We start from the raw sequence: 22,563 nt of genomic DNA, 5'->3' as shown, positions 1-22,563 counted from the left end.
TGTAACACTATTCAGCGCACATGGTTGAACATGGAGTTCCGTAGCAGACGGTCCAAGTTTTTTCCCATGTTGATCCAACGAAATCGTCAATTACGATTGCAGTGGGGAAGCGATCATCTAGACTGGACCCTGGGTTAATGAAAACATGTAGCCTGTTCGGATTAATCACGTTTCTTGTTACACTAGTTCGATGGTCGTGTCAGGATACGCCGACATACAGGCGAACGGCTGTACGATAATGCACCCAGCCAAGGACGCAGGCCGATGGGGACAGTAATAAGCAATGTAGAATACTAATCTAGGTTTCCGTGGGACCTGTGGCAGTAATCTAAGGCACTATGACAGTTGTGCACTTCATGAACGTTATTGCACCTCCCTGCATCCCTTCTTGTTTGGTGTCATCTCGACGGTTATGGCAGCTTCCATCGGGATAACTATCCCTGCCACAAGCCCAGAAGCGTGCTACAGTGGTTTAAGGAGCATGGTAGTGAACTCACGTTGATGTCTTGGCTACCTAATTTCGCTGATACGAACCAAATGGAACACATCAAAGACGTTGTCAGGCACCAAGCCTGCGCCTACAAACCACCAGCCTTTAATTTGGGGGAATTGCGTGACAAGTGCGTGTGTCGGGAGACCTATACATTCGGAAACCTATCAGGGACTTTACGAATCCATACCACGTATTATCGCTCCTATTTTGCGTTCCAAAGGTGTACCAAATCGCTATTAAGCAGGTGGTCATCATTTTTTTGCTCGTCAGTGTATTTACGAAACAGTAGTGGAATACATGTGCAGGATTTTGTTGGTTTTTGAAGTTTAGTTACCAATCCCACTGATCGCCTGATCAACGATTTTGCCTCCGGTCGGCGTGGTGATCAGAAAGAGTGTATTCGATATCTGTTGTAGATATCTGTCAGTATAGTGAATGAAATTGACGTGATCATGTTGAAACATCTTGCAGCACTTTTGTCACAGTGAGACTTGTAAAAGACCAATAACTTCCTCCTTTAAAAGAGATCTTCTGTCACTGTAATAATTAATGAAATATTATTTCAGAAGAACGGATGTGGTGCTTCAGTGTGATATCAACAGCATCAATCCGAGAAACAGGAGTAATGGGAAAAATATGAGAACGAGAACTGAAATTTAAGTGGGTTTCTTGATGAATATTGTAGGGAAAATTTTTTTAGCATTACTTTAAAGAGAAAATAACTAAAATCTGAGGATAAAATTTATAGTTTTACATAATATCATTATAAAACCTTACTTCGTGTATCACTTTGAGTCTTATACCAAAGAATAAAACTGTTCTGACAACTTATGTCCACAGTGCTACTATTTCCAGAGCGTGCCCATGTTATTGCTGTACATGGGTGCTCCAAAAAAATCTTAATAGAAACGGCAAATATTTAAGCAGGCTTTCTATAAAAGTCGTTCCGTATCCTGAGGACCAAAACGATAAGGCGCATCGCAGAATACATAAAAATAAAAAATACGCACCAATAGAAGAATAGAAAGGAAGAAAGAGTGTTACGAAATCTAAGGTCAGAGCAACGCACAGTAGGACGAACAAACTGCCATCTGTAAATGCGTACACTGATCGATTTAGTACATTGGTCATGACACACTTAGTGTTTTATAAAGACAGCATCTACATCTACAACGATACTCTGAAAATCACACTGAAGTTCATCGAACCACTTTCACAATAATTCTCAATTATTCCAGTCTCTAACGGCGCGCGAAAAATACGAACAACTATATTTTTCCGTGCGAGCTCTGATTTCCCTTACTTTATTATGATGGTCGTTTCTCCCTCTGTAGGTCGGCGCCAACAAAATATTTTCGCATTCGGAGGAGAAATTTGGTGACTGAAATTTCGTGAGAAGATTCCGCTGCAACGGAATCCTGTTTCATGTTCGTGACAGGATCTCCCTTATTTCTCGATAATACAAAACATGCTGTTCTTCTTTAAACTTCCTCGGTATACTCCGTTAAGCCTATCTGGTAAGGATCCCACACCGCGCAACAGTATTTCAGACAGAGGACTGACAATAGTAGTGCAGGCAGTCTCTTCAGTAGATCTGTTGCATCCGTCTCTTTAGTAGATCTGTTGCATCTTCTAAGTGTTCTGCCAATAAATTGCAGTCTTTGTTTCGTCTTCCCCACGACACCTTTTACGTATTCCTTCCATTATTGTAATTCCTAGGTATTTAGTTGAATTTACGCCCTTTGGATTTGATTGATTTACCGTGTAACCGAAGTTTAACAGATTCCTTTTTAGCACCCACGTGGATGAACTCACACGTTTCATTTCCCGGCGGAGGTTCGAGTTGAAATGGTTCAAATGGCTCTGAGCACTATGCGACTTAACTTCTGAGGTCATCAGTCGCCTAGAACTTAGAACTAATTAAACCTAACTAACCTAAGGACATCACACACATCCATGCCCGAGGCAGGATTCGAACCTGCGACCGTAACGGTCGCTCGGCTCTAGACTGTAGCGCCTAGAACCGCACGGTTCTCGAAGATTTAGTGCCTTATCGGATATCACGCCAATAATTTTCTGTAAAACCTAATAAACAGCATCTATATATTCGATTTCCATCTAATTACGGCGAGTGAGGATACTCTAAGACAATAGCGCTGCTGTTACTAGCGTGTAGTAACTCGGAAATTATTTTGGGAGTACCCTGTATCAAGTTGGACTTAATGTTAGGTTTAGCAATGAAAATGAATAAACTGGCTGGAGGACAGTCTGAGCATCTTAAATGGATTATTCCTGAGGTAACAGGATCACCTTAGTTATGTTTTGGCACCTGATCTATACTGATACTATTGGGCATTGGATTAGTTTGTAGCTAACATCAGCTACAAGTTGTATCAGTGTTTTGGTTTGAAAGTGGCAGGGGGTGCTCCTGTGGAAATACCGGGGGCTGTCGACGACGTCACCCGGTTCCATCCCCGTAAGTTATTTCAACAGTGATAAACTTGTTTCGTTGTCATCATTTTGTGGAAGTTGGTTGAAGGTCACTCAGTGCTCTCAATTTTCAAACACTGCATGAATAAGATCTGGCTATTTATGCGTCGTGAATTACTCTTCTTTTTCACCCTCCCCCCCCCCCCACCCCTTCGAGAGGTTGATGGTTCTTAGCCCCACAGTGGGTCTTTCCAGACATTAAGTGATACGTGTATTAAGTTTGTTTGAAATCGATCCAGTGGTTTGTATGGAACATAAATACATCCATACATACACAATTTTTAATATATATGGATTCTGCACAAACACTAATGCGCTCTTGTGACCATTCTATCTGTTACAGGGAACTGCAACTCTCAGCCTCGCCTGTAGTGTGTACATGATGGACGAAGTTACATTGACATCTGACAGTGCTTTCTGGGTACCTCACTTTTTTTTCAGGCAGTGTATATTATTGAACAGTCCGCTAATGGTTCTAGGTTGCCTATTTAATGACTTCCAGGGCGAGAAAAATTTGATTTCCTGTATTTCATATAATTAATGACAGAATTAAAAAAATTAAAATCCTTTTATAATCTGCTCATTAAGAGGTATAATGTTACTTCAAAGGTTTAACAACGGGCGCAGAGATTACCCGGACTACATTCATCCAGTATTAGAGACTGAGAACCCTTAGAGACTTTCAACAAACTTTACACATAATTACAAACGTTTTAGAAACTTCTTCTCCCTGATACCCCCCCCCCCCTCCCCCTCCATAAAGTAATTAATAAAGGAAGTCTATCGCTTACTTCATTTTCGCCGTTGATGAGAAAACTCTTAAGCATCAGGCAAGATGTTTTAATTTATTACTTATTTACTACCAACTCTATTAACAAAACATTTAGAGACAGTATTCACATATACCACTGAATGTAGGTGGCAAATAGTGTCATTGTACGAAAGGAAGTTCAGAAGATACGACGTCATAAGCACTGATATCCGTAAAAAATTAGATTTTCTTAATACGGAGCTGTTGTATACACGAGAGTTCGATTCTGTCAAGAATCGGGGATGGGGAGTTACTTACCTTTAAAGTATCTCAGCTGTGGTTACTGTTCATCTGCCTAACATCTTTCACCCAGCAGGAGTAATTCAAATAATGTTGCTGGTGACCAGAGAAACGCTGTAACAACCAATCAGCTTCAGCTACCTCAAATTAGTTTTGGACGTTCAGGTTGCTATCTTCAATGCTTCTCCATGCTGATACTCTGAAATCATCAGTATGAAATTGGCAGTGAGTTAATCATCGCTGAAGAACTGAAACAAAAATCCAGATAAACTACTTCGTATTTGGCATATCAAATACACGTTCAAAAAACGATTCCTTTCCAAGTAATTCTAAATCGTCCATACATTACGTCTAGAATTGACGGTTACTGCTCGATAAACTTAAAATTTACTCCCATGAAGTATTCTGCTTATCCTGAAAGTGAAAAAGCAGTAGAAATTATTGATTAAACGTTAATTAACTCAGTTACCAAAATGCTTCGCCTCTCAAGCCAAATCTTCTGGACAACACAATGACAGCAAAAGTATTTAGTTTCCTGATAGGAAACACCAATCTTCAAAGAAAATTTAAGTAATTAATACAAAGTCACTCGTAAAAATTCGAAGTCTTATTGTGCCTTCATTATGTGAAAAATTAGGAATACGCTTCAAAACAATTGTGTTCTGCATCATGGATTTAGTTAAGCTGGTTGCGTAACTTTATAAGGGACTCCGTGACCGAGCTCGAAGGAGCGTACAGTCTACAACTGTTTATCGTCCATGTTTCACTTCCATACATGGCTGCACTCCACACAAATACTTTCAGAAAATACTTCCTGCCACATAAATCTATACTCGATGTTAACAAATTTCTCTTCTTCAGAAGCCAAATTACCCCTACAGGGCGCGAAGAACATGCACTAGTGTCGCCGCAAGATGAAATATTAGTGTTCATCATGTCAAATGATCGATCAGTGTAACATTAAAACCCTGCTCTCTTTCTTGGGTGTCCACATTCTCGGTCGGCCATAATGATTTAAACTCTTATATTCAGAATTTATTTTTCCCTCTGTACTGGAATTTGCGGCTTTGTAATGTCCTGGCTCGTTAAAATTCTGTTTCGGATCGTGATATAAACCCGAAGCTTTGGCTTTAGCGGGTAATGCTGTTACAGACTGGGCTATCCAGGAACTTCTAAATCAATCAGCCTAAATGTTGGGATGACTCTTACCCGTCTTATGAGTCCTATTTTGGATAGTACTTGAAAACTAGCGATGCCGCTGTGTGCAGAACATTAATGTTGGGCGATACAGTCACAAAGATCTGAAAACTATGCAGTTGCGAATAATAAAAGTACATCGCAATTCACCGAGCGAGACGCTGGACTGGGGAGACACTGGACACGTATTGGGGAGGATGACGGTTCATATTCCCATATGGTAATCCATATTCAAATTTTCTGTGATTTCCCTAAATCGGCACAGCCGATTATTTCCTTCACCAGCTTTCCTTATCCGAGATCATGATCCATCTCTAATGACCTTGTCATCGGGAAGTTAAACCTTATTTTTCATTCCTTCCTTTTATATCACTGCTCGTATGTGCACTTGCGTAGAAAGCTAACACTGCGTTAATTCGTGCACCAAGGAAAATTTCCTTTAAGCAATTATGTAATTCCCATGCGACAGAACGTACGAGAGGTTGTTTTCTGCAAATGTTCGCTACCCAAAGTAACTTCAGCCCTGGGATGTTTGTGATCTACTTCAACGTAGTAAAAAAATCTGGGAGGAGGGGGCATACAGGCCGTAAAGGAAACCATTTATTTTGTTTTCCTTTCTACAGAAATGATGTGAAAATGGTTTGGTTTAACTTTTGTCACATCTCGTCATTTTGTTAAACGTGTCAGTAGGTCTGCAGATAAAATATACTCTCTCTTTTCTCTCTCTAATAACATAGCTACGTGCTGCATATTTCCGCAACTTGTTTTTTGTTTTGTTTTAATGTTAATCTACAACAAAATTTGATAAATAAGTCCAATCACATACACTGTATACATTCAGACATTTTTATTTTTAAAACTGTTATTGTCTCCCAGCACCTTTCATTTAAAAAGGAGGTGATCAAATACTTTATGGATGCGTACTTGGCCACTTTCTGTGCAAGAGTAAGAATGATTTTTTGTTCCTACTGTTATATTTATGAAAGTTGTTGATATTTTCAAATAATGCATGACTCTTCAAAATCAACGATAAACAGTTTGGACGAGAAGAGAATAGAAGCTTTTCAAATGTGGTGTTAGAGAAGAATGCTGAAGATTCGAGGGGTAGAGGACATAACTAATGAGGAGGTACTGTATAGAATTGGGGAAAAAAGAAATTCTGACACAGTCTGACTAGAAGAAGGTATCCGTTGGTAGAACATATTCTGAGACATCAAGTGACCGCCAATTTGGTGGGAATCGCGGGGGGGGGGGGGATAAAAATCGTTGAGGGTGACCAAGAGACGAATATAGCAAGCAGATTCAGACGGATGTAGGTTGCAGGCCTGACATAATGCTGAAATAATGATGATGATGATGATGATGTTGAGTGAGCGACATTGAGGCCTTCTAAAATGGCGAACTGATTCTGGTTTCTGACGAGACGACAAGTGTTAAAAGTTTCCTAAATCTTCTTATGTGAGACACACACACACACACACACACACACACACACACACACACACACACAGAGAGAGAGAGAGAGAGAGAGACTGAGAGAGAGAGAGAGAGAGAGAGAGAGAGAGAGAGAGAAGAGTAAAGAGTAGATCCCCTCTTGTTGTTGTGGTCTTCAGCCCGAAACGGTTGATGCAGTTCTCCATGCTGCTCTATACTATGCAAGCCTCTACATCTCCGAGTAACTACTGCAACCTACATCCTTCTGAAACTGCTTACTGTATTCATCTTTCGGTCTCCCTCTAAGGTTTTAACCCCCCGCCCCACGCTTCCCTCCATTACTAAATTGGTGATCCCTTGATGCCTCAGAATGTGTCCTACCAACTGATCCCCACTCCTAGTCAGTCTGTGCCACAAATTTCTTTTCTCCCCAATTTCATTCAGTGCCTCCTCGTTAGTTACGTGGTTTACCCATGTAATCTTCAGCATTCTTCCGTAGCACCACATTTCTCTTATTGTCTTAACTGTTTATCACCAATGTTTTACTTCCATACACGGATACACTTCATAAAAATACTTCCAGAGAAGAATTGGTTCAAATGGTTCAAATGGCTCTGAGCACTATGGGACTCAACTGCTGTGGTCATCAGTCCCCTAGAACTTAGAACTAATTAAACCTAACTAACCTAAGGACATCACACACAGCCATACCCGAGGCAGGATTCTAACCTGCGACCGTAGCAGCAGAGCGGCTCCGGACTGGAGCGCCTTTAACCGCACGACCACCGCGGCCGGCTAGAGAAGAATTCCTGACACTTAAATCTATACTCGATGTTAACAAATTTCTTTTCTTCAGATACACCTTTCTTGCCATTGCCAGTCTACATTTTATATCCTCTGTACCTCGACCATCATTTTGCTGCCCAAATAGCAAAACTCATCTACTTTAAGTGTCTCATGTCCTAATCCAATTTCCTCAGCATCACTTGATTTAATCCGACGACATTCCATTATCTTCATTTCGCTTTTGTTGATGTTCATCTTCCTTTTAAGATACTGTCCATTCCGTTCAACTGCTCTTCCAAGTACTTTTCTGTCTCTGAGAGAATTACAACGTCATCGGCAAACCTCAAAGTTTTAATTTCTTATACCTGGGATTTAATTTCTACTCCAAATTTTTCTTTTGTTTCTGTTACTGCTTGCTCAATATACAGATTGAATAACATCGGGGATAGGCTACAACCCTTTCTCACTCCCTTCTCATCCACTGCTTCCCTTTCATGTCCCTCGACTCTTATAACTGCCATCTGATTTCTGTACAAGGAACATTCTTAAAGAACATCAAACACACTCAGTTCAAATGTGTTATACAGAAATGCAACCAGACAAGCTAGTGGGTCCTCTCCCCGGATTACAAAACTAGAATCGTAGGACAATGGTCTATATGGAGACGGATCTGTGCAACCTCATTCCATCTCCGTTACTGAAACGAGGATCAGTTCGGGTAGTCTGTGGTTTCACTGACCGTAGCTCATTTTCACATTTTTGAAGATTCTTTTTCTCCCTTTGCAACACCTCGTCTATTCCATTGGTTTCAGTACCTCACACCATTCTGCGTTATAGACTGTACAGTGGTTTGGCAGGTGGTTCCTAGATATATCGTCAAGGAAACCGACTGCTATAACTGCACTAAAAGATATACCGAACTTTATACGTCATGTATTGAAACACCTAAGAAAATTATTTCCTATTATTCTCAGTAAATATTATAGTGTGTTGTGTACACAATGTGAGTAACGTATATCCTCCGGTGCCATGCAGCTTCCACTGTGAATGTGGGAAAGCTGATATTTGATTGCCACTTGTGAATGAATGAAACAAACAGCCGATGACAATACTGGCTCTGACTTCTTAATTGGAAAACCTGAGTAGCGCCCACTCGTCGAAATGGCATCGAGTGCTTTTGTTCGTAGAAAGGCTTTTGATACTCATGCAATATGGATTTTTTTGTTTAACTAGATAGTTTAATTGCAAAATCCCAGGACATTCAGTCGTCGACCACGAGTAGACTAACTTTCGCTTTTGGCAGTTATATCATCCTTCTCTCTTGTCTGAATTAGACTAACAAAACACTAGAGACACGAATTACCAACATTCACTCCATATGTGCTGGCCTCTGACCCCATTAATTACAAGTTAAAACCCCGACTTTGCTATCACCTTATTCCATTTTTCACAAACTCTTTATCATCTTACAAGAGAGAATAAATAGGAGGATGAATTCTCAAGCGTTCTGCCTCCCAATCAGATTGCACTTCACGATACCGGCAGACACACACTGAATTATTTTGCTTAGTTACCAAAAATTTCTGATTAACACTCTACACCATAGTTTACTAAAACTGTTGTGATTGCAGTTCTTGATTATTATAAATTATTAGAAACTCAGTGAGCATTAACATCGCCACATCGTAACAACAATTAAGTCCAAATCCGAATGCAAGATCGACAATGCAGTACAACACTTTGCACTGAAAACACGCTTATTACTGATACCAATGTGCAAATCAAAAAGAACTCACACAGGAGGAGCCGGTTTGTCTGTGTTTCCTCCATTCCGTTTCTGAACGCATTCGAAAACTGCCGCAGAGCGGCTAACACTCGTCGACGTATGTTGTTTCTCGATCAGGGCAGATCTTATGGTCAGTTCAACTGCAGCTTCCTCCACTGCGTTGTTTCTAGTGACAGAGGAGCACGATTCTTCGACGATGCGACTCAGCCAGACTGGTTAGGCTGTTCCTGGGCACGTATCTTTAGGGCTGAGTGAGTTGTAGCTGTTCGTGACTGTTAGTGATCCAAAGATTACCTTGGTCACCTGGAATGTTTATCATCGTCTCTAGTATGTACATTTCTTTTGTGAGTCTGAACTGCTTTTTTAACTGAGCATTTAGATTGACGATTGGAACTCGTCTCATTGACGACCGCAGGACAACAACGTCTTCAGCACAAATAACCTCCCAAAGAAATATTTGTTATGTGTGTTTGGTGGACTAGCTTTGTCAGTCTGGAGCTCTGATCATCCACGGTCTATGACCGATTGTGATGTCTGCAAGAAGTGCCATCGGAAAGCAACATTGTGACTACGTTCTGTTAAAACGACAAATTCTAAGCGCTCTATTCTGTCATTGATTGTTATCTTTGCACTACATGTTCTTGTCAGCTGGACCTATTTATCATTCGCAGCCTTCAACGCAGTGACTTTCGTGTCACGGAACGAGTTTTCTTCATCTAGCGGCGACAAGCATTCGACATCATATAAAAGGAAACGCCTGAGTCGATTAGCGTCCAGACATTTTGAGGGATATTCATCTGTAGTCGCATCATTCCATAGATGGTCGCCTTGCATAGTTTTCCTGAATTCAGCGGCTAGGTGACCGGCTCGTACCTCTTGACAAAGTACTCTGTTATGACATTCTTTTCCAGAAAAGCTCGGTACATGCCTTCAGGGGCTCCTTGAGATTTCGTCGGTTTCAGTCGTATTCGGATTCACATTGTAGCATAATGCCCAAATATTGTGTGCGGCTATTTAAGACCGCTTTGTTTTCTCATAACGTTGAGACCTGTCCTTCTATCGTCCTTCCGCTAAGTGGACTTGCTGCAGATTGTCACCGAATGTTTGCTTCAGTTCGACCTGTAATTTGTCCCAGCTATCATCGAGCTTCTCTTCGTCCACCTCGAACCACTGCTTGGCTATGCCATTCAAGTAAAGGTACACATTTGCCAATCGCAGCATGCCATCCCACTTGTTGTATTTGGAGACTCGGTCGGATACTTTCAGCCATTTCGTCGAGTCCTGACCGGCGTCTCTGGACAATACTAATGCAAGCCAAATGTGAAGCTGGTTTTCTGTTGTTTCGGAATACATATGCTTTCTCAATTTGCGGACCTTAGGAACCATGTACTGCTTGTATTCCAGTTTCTGTCTGAATCGGCGATGGCTTTTACGTTGTCTAATTGCAGCCACGCTGGTGCAGAGGTTTTAAGTATCTGATGTCTCAAGTCTATCAAGTCTAAATCTGAAAGCAGCGTCATGCATGAAGTAGAGCACTTAGCATGAAAGCGCGCTTATTCCTAATAGAATAATATAAATTTAGGTACTTGCACTATCGAAAATTTTGCAGACATACATGGTACAGTCACATTGATGTGACTAGCTGTCAAAAGCGTGAATAATCACTTTTTGCAGCGCTGATGTGCAGGAACAGAGTCAGTGAGGTTCTGGAAAGTACCGCCGGCTGCGTTGGCCGAGCGGTTCTAGGCGCTACAGTCTGGATTCACGCGACCGCTACGTCGCAGGTTCGAATCCTGCCTCGGGCATGGATGTGTGTGTGATGTCCTTAGGTTAGTTAGGTTTAAGTAGTTCTAAGTTCTAGGGGACTGATGACCTCAGAAGTTAAGTCCCATAGTGCTCAGAGCCATTTGAACCATTTTTTTCTGGAAAGTACCGACAGAGATGTTGAGCCATGCCGACTCTGACAGCCTGAAGGAGGTGGTCCCACAGATTCTCGATTTGGTTTAAATATGGGGAGTTTGGTGGCCAGTGTAGTACGGTAAACTCATTCATCCTAGTGCTCTTCGAACCATGCACGTACGCTGCGAGCTGTGTGACACGTTGCATTGTCCTACCGGTAGATGCCATCGTGCCGAGGAAAAACAAGTTGCATATAGGTATAGACATGATCTTCAAGGATAGATGTATACTTGTGCTGATCCCCTGTGCTTTCTAGAATAACGAGATCACCCAGGGAATGCCACGAAAACATTCCAGAGACCACAATGTTCCCTCGTGGTTGCAATGTGTTTGCTTTCAGAGGTTTCACGCCATACACGCCAAACGCAATCTGTCCGATAGAATATAAAACATGATTCATCTGAAAAGGCCACCTATCGCCACGTCGTGGGCGTCCAGTTGTGGTATTGGCGTGCAAATCCCAGCCTTCGTCGACGATGAAAAGCAGACAGCGCGGAGGCCCGTACGCAGCAACGTTCGCTGAACGGTCGTTGAAGAGACAGTGTTGGTAACCACTTGGCTCATTTAAGCGGTCAGTTGCTCAAAGTTGCCTGTCTCTCCCCTCGTACAAATCTCCACAGTTGTTGTTCACCATCGTCACCTGTGGCCCGTGGTGCACCATAGATGCCTCGGAGCCGGTTGTGGATAGCGCCATTTTGCCATGTATGGTATAGTTTAACCACCGCGGTAGGGGAAGAGTTAACAAACTTGGACGTTGGGAAATGCTTCCACCCTTGGCCCGAAAGCCAACGATCATGCCCATTTCATCATGTGGCTCTCGAACCAAAACAACGCGAAGGGAGCTCCATAAGTAGTGAATTGGAGGGCGAGCTGGGATTCCATCACTCATCAGTGATGCAAATGCCCGTAGTAGGAAAATGTGGAGCTGAAGCAATAAAACCTATGCTGTGGAGCAATGGAAGAAATCAATTTGGCCAGATGAGTGTTGTTTCACACTGTTTCTAACTTCTGGCCGAGCTTACGTACCAAGAGTGAAAAATGGAAAGGGTTCGGTGATGATTTGGGCAGTCGTATCTTGGTATTCCACAGGTCGCGTGGTTAACACCAATATCAAATTACTGTCAAGGATTATGTGACCCTATAAGTTACAGTGCGATAGGGTCCGCAGCTGCGATGAATTTTTTGAAAGATTTCTTGATGCCTTCAGCTATCATTCTTTTTATTTCGTGTACGATTGTACAATTTCGGCGTTAGGCCATTTTCAAGTATCTAAAACGGTATTGTACACTGGATATATTAGTGACATTTGTGATTTTGATATGGGAACAAGTCATATAAGTGGATAAACTAGGCGCATTATAACTTACTTTATGCTATCTTGCGATCGCTGAGAGGAATTGTTTTGGCTTCAGTTCTACCAATAAATAAAGTTTAGAACCACCCGTTTCAAAATAGGAGCTGTAGTCGGCATTGTCTTTGGAACGTGATGCCTAGTACGCTAAAACATGGGCCTTACATATAAGAGCTTTGCAACAACTACTTGAAAGTAAAGTGCATTTGGGATTTATTTTATGAGCGTAACATGATGTCATAGGACAACGACGTACATGACATAATCTACTGCTAAAAAAATCATCCACAAAGTAAGTTATAGTGCGCTTGGTATATCTACAGATATGACTTGTTCCTACATCAAAGTCACAAGTGTCACTAATGCATCCAATGTACGATACTTCCGTTTTAGATACTAGAAAATGACCTACGGCCGAAATTGTAGTCGTACATAAATCTTTCAAAAGATTATGTGACCATTTCGGCTGATCAGATGTTTTCCATGGTACATTGTTTGTTCCCGAATCATGATGCTGTCTTCTAAGACGACAGGTCCCCTTTTCACACAGTTCGCATCGTTCGGGACTGGTTCTGTGAGCGCATGGATAATTTGTTGTATCTCCCGTGGCCAGTCAACAGATGTCAATATTACTACACCTTTCTGTTCTACTTTGGAGAGAATAGTGCGTGATCGCTATCCATCTCCATCATCGTTACCTGAATTTGCCACTATTTTTTCCGAATGGTGGTATAAGATTCCATTGAGCTGTATTTATCCGTTCAGAGAAGGCTGGAAGATGTTTTGATTTGCATACACCGTATTAGACATGATAATGTGTCGCGGTTTTTGTTCAACCCCTGTACATTACATTGAACAGAAGTGAACGAAACTGGTTTTTCTGCGTCAAGTGGTGGACATTGGACATTATCAAAACATTGGTCAGACTACGGCGGGGCATTTTGCTCGCATAACCGTTGCCGGAAGCCAGGATCCACTTTTCCGTTAACACCTAGCGATCGCTGAGAGGAATTGTTTTGACTTCAGTTCTACCAACAAATTAAGTTTAGAACCACTCGTTTCAAAATAGGAGCTGTAGTCGGCATTGTCGTTGGAACCTAATAAGTGTTTTTTAACCTCGAGAAAGCCAGAACAACTTTAAATGCGAGCTAAATGGATTTCGTCATTCAGGCTGTGCCTGTTAATCAATGACAGCTGACAGTGATTTCCGCCAGAGTGCCCTCACCTCCCCCCCCCCCCCCCCCCGGAACAAAACAATCACTCCGTTTTGTTCAAGGAATTGGGCAATTGTACACCGAGCATTATATGCTCCGTCGTCTGTATCAGAAGACAGGGTGAACCGGTACCACTTAGAATTTTGTACTAAGTACACTCATGCTCAAAAATTAAGGATAATTGCAGAATGTGGTGCCACACAACGTGGCACTACACAAAACTGGTGCTAATAGCATAGACACATAGGGAACAAACACGACACAGATCTGCAAGTCCACGGTATTAGTGATGATTTGAGAAAACCGTCCCGAAACTCATGTGCTACAAAACGCCACTCTTTCCTGCGCATGTACCCCGACATCATTATTTGATATGATCACCACGCACACGTACATAGGCCGCACAACGGGTTAGCATACTCTGGATCAGGTGGTCGAGCAGCTGCTGGGGCATAGCCTCCCATTCTTGCACCAGTGCCTGTCGGAGCTCGTGAAGTGTCCTAGGGGCTAGAAGACGTGCAGCGATACGTCGACCGAGAGCATCCCAGACGTGCTCGATGGGATTTGGGTATGGAAAACAGGTAGGCCACTCCATTCGCCTGATATCTTCTGTTTCAAAGTACTCGTCCATGATGGCAGCTCGGTGGGCCGTGCGTTCTCATCCAACATTAGGAAGGAGGGACCCATTGCACCACTGAATAGGCGGACATACTGGTGCAAAATGACGTCCCGATACACCTGACCTGTTACAGTTCCTCTGTGAAAGACATGCAGGGGTGTACGTGCACCAATCATAATCCCACCCCATACCATGAAACCACGACCTCCATTAAGGTCCCTTTCAAGGACATTAAGGGGTTGGTATCTGGTTCCTGGTTCACGCCAGGATGGAAACCCGTGGAGAATCACTGTTCAGACTATACCTGGACTCGTCCGTGAACATAACCTGGGACCACTCTTCCAATGACCACGTACCGTGTTCTTGACACCAGGCTTTACGGGCTCTCCTGTGACCAGGGGTCAGTGGAATGCACCTTGCAGGTCTCCGGGCGAATAAACCACGTCCGTTCAGTCGTCTGTAGACTGTGTGTCTGGAGACAACTGTTCCAGTGGCTGTGGTAAGGTCTCGAGCAAGGCTACTTGCAGTACTCTGTGGCCGTCAGCGGGCACTGATGGTGAGATATCGGTCCTCTTGTGGTGCTGTACACTGTTGACGTCCCGTACTGTAGCGCCTCGACTCGTTTTCTGTATGCTGTAATGTTTTGCCATAATCTTGAGATCATACTTTGTGGCACACAGAGGGCCCGTGCTACGACGTGCTGTGTTTGACCAGCCTCCAGTCGCCCTAGTATTCTACCCCTCATAACGTCATCAGTATGTGTTCTTTGAGCCATTTTCAACACACAGTCACCATTAGCACGTCTGGAAACGTCTGCACACTTACTCGCTGCACCGTACTCTGACATGCGCCAACACACCTCTGCGCGTGTGGACTGCTGCCAGCGCCACCGTGCGATCACCGCAATTCAAATTCACCCCATGGTCATACCCCGAGGTGATTTAAACCCGCAAAACGACCACCAGAGCGTGGTCTCATCATGTATCAGCATTATCCTTAATTTATGAGCATGAGTGTGGATAGTTTTGCAGGGACTGTTAAGGAGACTTGAGTAAATGGAAAGGAAAAGTGACACTGGGAAATTCTTCTACCAACAGAATGTTTCCGGAGCTTACGTTGCAGGCAGTGGGGTTTGACAAAGAAGTCATTTCTTGAACGAAGGTGACCTATTTCTACTAACTCGAAAAACATCGCCTTCGTTCAGCAAATTCATGATCGTTGTGTCGAATACGAAAAAGGAGTTGCGTGTTCCGGCTCCTGTATTTGCTGATGGATAAACTGCATCTGCATTGCACTGTGCCACCATTGATCGCTCCTACCGGGTACTGCATTACGGAAAAGAATTTACCTATATGATCCAAGGACTCCCACCGTTAGAGTCTTTCAAAAATTAATTCAATAGCTTACGTTTTATATGGATACAATAGACTAATAATGAAAGCAAGCTTTTACTTAAATGGTATAAGGGATTCTACAGTTTGAATCTTTCAGAAATTGATTTAATAGTTTACGTTTTATGCTGATGCAATGGATTAATAATGAATTTCTCATTGCTGACTCATTTTCAACTTACTGTTGTAATTACGTAAAAGTTTTGAATCATGAAACTAACATACAAAGACGCGGGAAGAAAACCGTTGAGTAAAGGCAAGGAAAGACATGGAGGAATGGGAAAGTTCCTCTGTGTAACCGTCTTGGTTGAATCGATCAACAGAAAACGGAGGCTCAGTATTTTCAAGTCCATTGTTAGTTTGAGGATTATAAGCGTAACACTGAGCTCCAACAAATATCCACAAAGTTAACACTAAGACCTACTGTATTTAACAGGCCCTATAGATTTCATTAACACGGTGTATGCTGGAAGGTACCAGTGTCACTCCCTCTTTTCCTGTTCGGATCGCGAGTGCTTCGCGGGAAGAACGATTGCTGATAAGGTTCCGTGTGGGCTCAAATCTCCCTGAGCTTATAACCACGGTCCTTTCACGAGATATTCATAGGAGGAAGCAATATATTGTTTGATTCTTCCAGTAACGAACTTTCACGGAATTTTAATAGTAAACCACACGGTGGTGCACAACGCCTGTTTCGCAGTGTCTGCCACTGGAGTTGCTGAGCATCTCTGGCACTTTCGCCTTTAAGAAATTAACCTATAACAGGTGTGTAGCTCTTCTTTAGATCTTTTCTACTTCCTCTATCAATCCTACCTGTTAAGGATCCCATACCGACGAGCAGTATTCAAGTATTGGTCGAACTAGTTTTTGTAAGCTACCTCCTTTGTTGGTTTCCTGAGGATTCTTCCAGTGAATCTCAGTCTGGCATCTACCTCATACGCGATTAATTTTGTGTTGTCGTTCCACTTCAAACAGCTCCGTACACATACTCCTAGATGTTTTATGGAAGCAACTGTTTCCAGTAATACACTCCTGGAAATTGAAATAAGAACACCGTGAATTCATTGTCCCAGGAAGGGGAAACTTTATTGACACATTCCTGGGGTCAGATACATCACATGATCACACTGACAGAACCACAGGCACATAGACACAGGCAACAGAGCATGCACAATGTCGGCACTAGTACAGTGTATATCCACCTTTCGCAGCAATGCAGGCTTCTATTCTCCCATGGAGACGATCGTAGAGATGCTGGATGTAGTCCTGTGGAACGGCTTGCCATGCTATTTCCACCTGGCGCCTCAGTTGGACCAGCGTTCGTGCTGGACGTGCAGACCGCGTGAGACGACGCTTCATCCAGTCCCAAACATGCTCAATGGGGGACAGATCCGGAGATCTTGCTGGCCAGGGTAGTTGACTTACACCTTCTAGAGCACGTTGGGTGGCACGGGATACATGCGGACGTGCATTGTCCTGTTGGAACAGCAAGTTCCCTTGCCGGTCTAGGAATGGTAGAACGATGGGTTCGATGACGGTTTGGATGTACCGTGCACTATTCAGTGTCCCCTCGACGATCACCTGTGGTGTACGGCCAGTGTAGGAGATCGCTCCCCACACCATGATGCCGGGTGTTGGCCCTGTGTGCCTCGGTCGTATGCAGTCCTGATTGTGGCGCTCACCTGCACGGCGCCAAACACGCATACTACCATCATTGGCACCAAGGCAGAAGCGACTCTCATCGCTGAAGACGACACGTCTCCATTCGTCCCTCCATTCACGCCTGTCGCGACACCACTGGAGGCGGGCTGCACGATGTTGGGGCGTGAGCGGAAGACGGCCTAACGGTGTGCGGGACCGTAGCCCAGCTTCATGGAGACGGTTGCGAATGGTCCTCGCCGATACCCCAGGAGCAACAGTGTCCCTAATTTGCTGCGAAGTGGCGGTGCGGTCCCCTACGGCACTGCGTAGGATCCTACGGTCTTGGCGTGCATCCGTGCGTCGCTGCGGTCCGGTCCCAGGTCGACGGGCACGTGCACCTTCCGCCGACCACTGGCGACAACATCGATGTACTGTGGAGACCTCACGCCCCACGTGTTGAGCAATTCGGCGGTACGTCCACCCGGCCTCCCGCATGCCCACTATACGCCCTCGCTCAAAGTCCGTCAGCTGCACATACGGTTCACGTCCACGCTGTCGCGGCATGCTACCAGTGTTAAAGACTGCGATGGAGCTCCGTATGCCACAGCAAACTGGCTGACACTGACGGCGGCGGTGCACAAATGCTGCGCAGCTAGCGCCATTCGACGGCCAACACCGCGGTTCCTGGTGTGTCCGCTGTGCCGTGCGTGTGATCATTGCTTGTACAGCCCTCTCGCAGTGTCCGGAGCAAGTATGGTGGGTCTGACACACCGGTGTCAATGTGTTCTTTTTTCCATTTCCAGGAGTGTAGTTTTACAATCATAGAATAACGAGTCTTTTGTCTACGACAGCATCGCTTGCGAAAAGTCTCAAGAAATATCCGTCGTTTTCCGCTTTGTCATTATTATATATTGTAAAAAGTAATGGTCCTATAAAAACCCTTTGGGTAAGTCCGCAGTTGTTTTTACGTCTGAAAACTTATCTCCGTTCAGAATGACATACTTGCTCCGTTTAATGGAAACTCTTCAATCTAATCGTTTAGTTTTTCTGATATTCGGTACGCTTGTATGTATTTCACTGGGCGACAGAGTGGAATTGCATCGAGCGCCTTCCGGAAGTCAAGGAACACAGCATCTACCTGGGCGCTGCTCCTATCGCTTTCTGGGTCTGCGGGACGAACAGAGCGAACTGGGTTTCATACGGGTTTCGGAAGCCAAGTTCATTCCTACAAATGAGATTTTTGACCTCCAGAAATGTCATGATACGCGAGCGTAAAGAATGTACTAAAATGTTAGACGAGAGCGACGTCGGGGATATAGGCCTATAGTTTTATGTATCCGTTCGACGACCTTTCTCGAAACCGGGAATGTCCTGCGCTTTTTTTTTCGAATAATTAGGACCGCTTCACTCCTTCAGAAACCGACGGTACACTGACGCTAGAAGAGGGGCAAGTACTTTCGCATACTTTATGTAGAATCGAACTGGTATCCCAACAGTACCAGTCTCTTATCTCTGTTGAGTGATTTCAGTTGATTTTCTATCCCATGCTCACTTATTTCGAAATCTGTCAGTTTGTCGTTTATGCGGCGATTTGAGCACCTACCTAAAGCACAGTGCGAACCACCTCTGTGAAACAGTTTTGAAAAAGGACGGTTAGTATTTCGGCATTTTCTGTGTCATCCTACGTCTCAGTGCCATTACGGTCACAGAGAGGCTGGACTGATGACGGCAAGGCTTTTACTGATTTAGCATAAGACCAAAAATTCCTAGGATTTACTGTCAAGTCGGTAGATAGAATTTTATTTTCGAATTCGTTGAAGATTTCATGCGTAGCCCACCTAACGCTAATTTTTATATCGTTTAGTTTTTGTTTGTCTAGGAGGCTTTGGCTACGTTTTAATTTACAGTGCAGCTCTCTTTGCTTCCGTAGCAGCTTTATATTACGTTTGTCGAACCACAGCGGGTCTTTTCCATCCGTCACCACTTTGCTCGGCGCATACCTGTCTAAAGTGTATTGTACAACGCTCCGTATACTTTAAATTGTCTGTTCAAATCCGAGGTACAAGCAAAAGTCTTTTGAGTCCCTTATCTATGATTAAATTGCAATATGATTTCAAATAGTTCGTACTTCACGCAATTCGCAGCGTATATTACACGATAGACAGTGGCTGTCACAAGGTGAAGATCTCAAACACGGCCAATCGATTCGGCTCATATTTGGCAGGTAGCTTTTGTACAACCTAAAATGAAACACTAAGACATTTTGGCTCAAATCCCCACCCCACCCTCTTCGGGATTTTAGAAGACCACTCTTAAAGTTCATGAAGCGCAGTCGACTCAAAACTGTCAAGATCGGTAGATAATTGAAAAATTAAATGTGCCGATAAGTTAAACGCTATCCAATGAAAGATCCGCGGAAGGAGTGACCGAGGCATTTGACTTGGGAGCGGAGAACCTGAGTTCGATTTCCAAGTACATTCTTTATTTCTGTTTCTTTCCGTTTTGAAACTGGTAGGAGCAGGAGGGTTAGTAAGGTAAGTAAAGAAATAATAACAAGGCGCGCAAATAAATTTCTCAAATGACTTGGATTAGTAAAGAATTAAAATTTTAAGCCTCGTTATATGAAAACAACTTCGAGTAAGAATGTTTCGAAGGCAAGGGTTCGACAAACGTTATGTCGTGAAAGAGAAAAACGAACCTTTGTCGTAGTTGGATGTATACATAAAATAACGCATTCGTATACTGCACAACATTCCATCACACCTCTAAAAAATGTTGCGAAAAGTTGTCCTGTGCTTATAAGGAAGAAATGAATACTTTGGTCCTCGGGATATAGAAAAGGGCAATCGCTTAAACTACTCGTTTAAATGTTTGCTTCACTTCCTCCAAATCCGGTAAACTTATCCATTCCTTGAGAATATTTTAAAACCATACGTTGCTGATAACAAGGTTTGTCTGATATTGGATTCCTGAGGTGGACAAAGTAATACTGTCAGGTATAATGGCATGTTTATAAATGACGACGGTCAACCGACTTGCACTGTAGAAGTAATACTACCAAATTGCACAACTGTGTGCCCGCAATGTGATGTTTATTTTCATAGCCAAGTTGAAACTTTATTTCGAGGCTTCAAAATTGCAATCTGCCTTTGGAAACACAGCGAGAATAGCACAACTGCGCGGATGCAGTAACGATTCACTACATAATTCATGATCAACTTTCAGCACCGATTTTTCAGGCGATGTTATTCCGTGCATGGTATGCGTCAAAATTAATTCCAGAAAAATATTTATTTTTAAATGTAAGCCGAGTCTGTCTTCTGCCTAATCTTCGAAAGGGACGATGTAATTACGCGAAAATTTTATGCATTAGATGTTCCTGATGCTGCGTGTATATTTGATTCGAACGTTCATACGACAAGAGCATCCATCTAGCTGCTAGAAAGAAATGAGGGACATGTAACAGGGTTAGTGAAAGATCAAAAATGGTTCAAATGGCTCTGAGCACTATGGGACTTAACATCGGTGGTCATCAGTCCCCTAGAACTTAGAACTACTTAAACCTAACTAACCTAAGGACATCACACACATCCATGCCCGAGGCAGGATTCGAACCTGCGACCGTAGCAGTCACGCGGTTTCGGACTGAGCACCTGAACCGCTAGACCACCGCGGCCGGCAGTGAAAGATCGTCCAGGATTATATTTTTACTTATTTACTAGTCCAAGTCGTTTGAGAAATTTATTTTCTTATCTTGTTATTATTTCTTCCTGAATTACTTACCTTATTAACACTCCTGTTCCTATAAATTTCAAATTAAAACAAAAAATGAAAAACTTGACAGTTGAATGCAGGGTCTCTGCTCCCCAGCCAGATGCCTTGGTCGGTATGCCAGCAATGTTTACCTTACGGATACATGAGCGGCAGTCAAAAATGTTTCTTTCCTCAATTTATTGAAGAATATGCGTTTGTGAACACCGTATGTGATTATGAAATATACTCATTTTTCAGTTACCTACCGATTATGTCAATTTGGAGTCGATTGTGCGTCATTAACTTTAGAAGTGGTTTTCTCAGACACGGGGGAATGTGGATGAGGGTTAAGAAAAACTATGTTAGAGTATTTCATTATAGACTGTACAGAAGCGATCTGCCAAATACGAGGGCTATCCACAAAGTACATTACGTTTTGGAATTAAAAATAAATAAAGTATTGGAAATTTTTTTTAAATTATATACAGATGAAAGCCACACTTAAATACTACTTTTCTACATAGTTGCCATTTAAATGAAGGCACTTATCGTCGCGATGGACGAGCTTGGAAATTCCTTCGTCGTAAAATTCGGCCGCCTGCGCCTTCAACCACGTAATGACAGTCTTTTGTGACAGAAAAGGTGTGATTTTTGTGGATTTCCTGGGAAGAGGCACTACAATAAATTCTCAAAGGTATTGCCAAACTCTGCACAACCTCAGAAGAGCAATACAAAACAAGCGCAGGGGAAAGCTGGGCTCAAAGATCTTACTGATTCACGACAACGCCCGGGCCCACACGGCAAATGCCACTCGTGAAGTTCTCGAATCTTTTAAGTGGGAGTCCCGACCTGGCACCGAGCGACTTCCACTTATTCCCAGCAATGAAGAAGTGGTTGTCTATGCAGCGTTTTGATGACGACGCACAGCTTCCAGAAGAGGTAACCACGAGGTTGAAGGCGCAGGCGGCCGAATTTTACGACAAAGGAATCTCCAAGCTCGTCCATCGCTACGATAAGTGCCTTAATTTAAATGGCAACTATGTAGAAAAGTAGAATTTAAGTGTGGCTTTCATCTGTATATAATAAAAAATTTTCCAATTCTTTATTTATTTTTAATTCCAAAACGTAATTTACTTTGTGGATAGCCCTCGTATGAGCCGAATCGGTTAGCCATGTCTGAGGCCTTACCTTTTTAAGTATTGCTTGTCACGACGTTGGCTCGATTCTCACTCTGCGAGTTTCATTTCCAGTTTGCAGATCGTGTTGCAAACATATCAGAACTGTTCAAACGATAATGAATCTTAGAACTGCGAATAAATTCAACTAGAGTGTCTGAAAAGAATGCGTAATTTAACATCACCATCCGGCAAAATTAGAATTGTAATACAACCATGACTC

At 43.0% G+C, this 22,563-nt stretch overlaps 1 protein-coding gene across 1 annotated transcript in view; it reads left to right on the top strand.

Annotated features, from left to right (window-relative positions):
- The window catches only part of LOC124722880 (vacuolar protein sorting-associated protein 13A-like), a 752,258-nt gene that overhangs the window by 9,649 nt on the left and 720,046 nt on the right, over window positions 1-22,563 (top strand). The gene's annotated exons all lie outside the window — the stretch shown is intronic.

This window comes from Schistocerca piceifrons, chromosome X, assembly GCF_021461385.2.
Source record: "Schistocerca piceifrons isolate TAMUIC-IGC-003096 chromosome X, iqSchPice1.1, whole genome shotgun sequence".
Lineage (NCBI taxonomy): Eukaryota > Metazoa > Arthropoda > Insecta > Orthoptera > Acrididae > Schistocerca > Schistocerca piceifrons.
The sequence above is the reverse complement of the archived record's forward strand: the minus strand, read 5'-3'. Positions and strand labels throughout refer to the sequence as shown.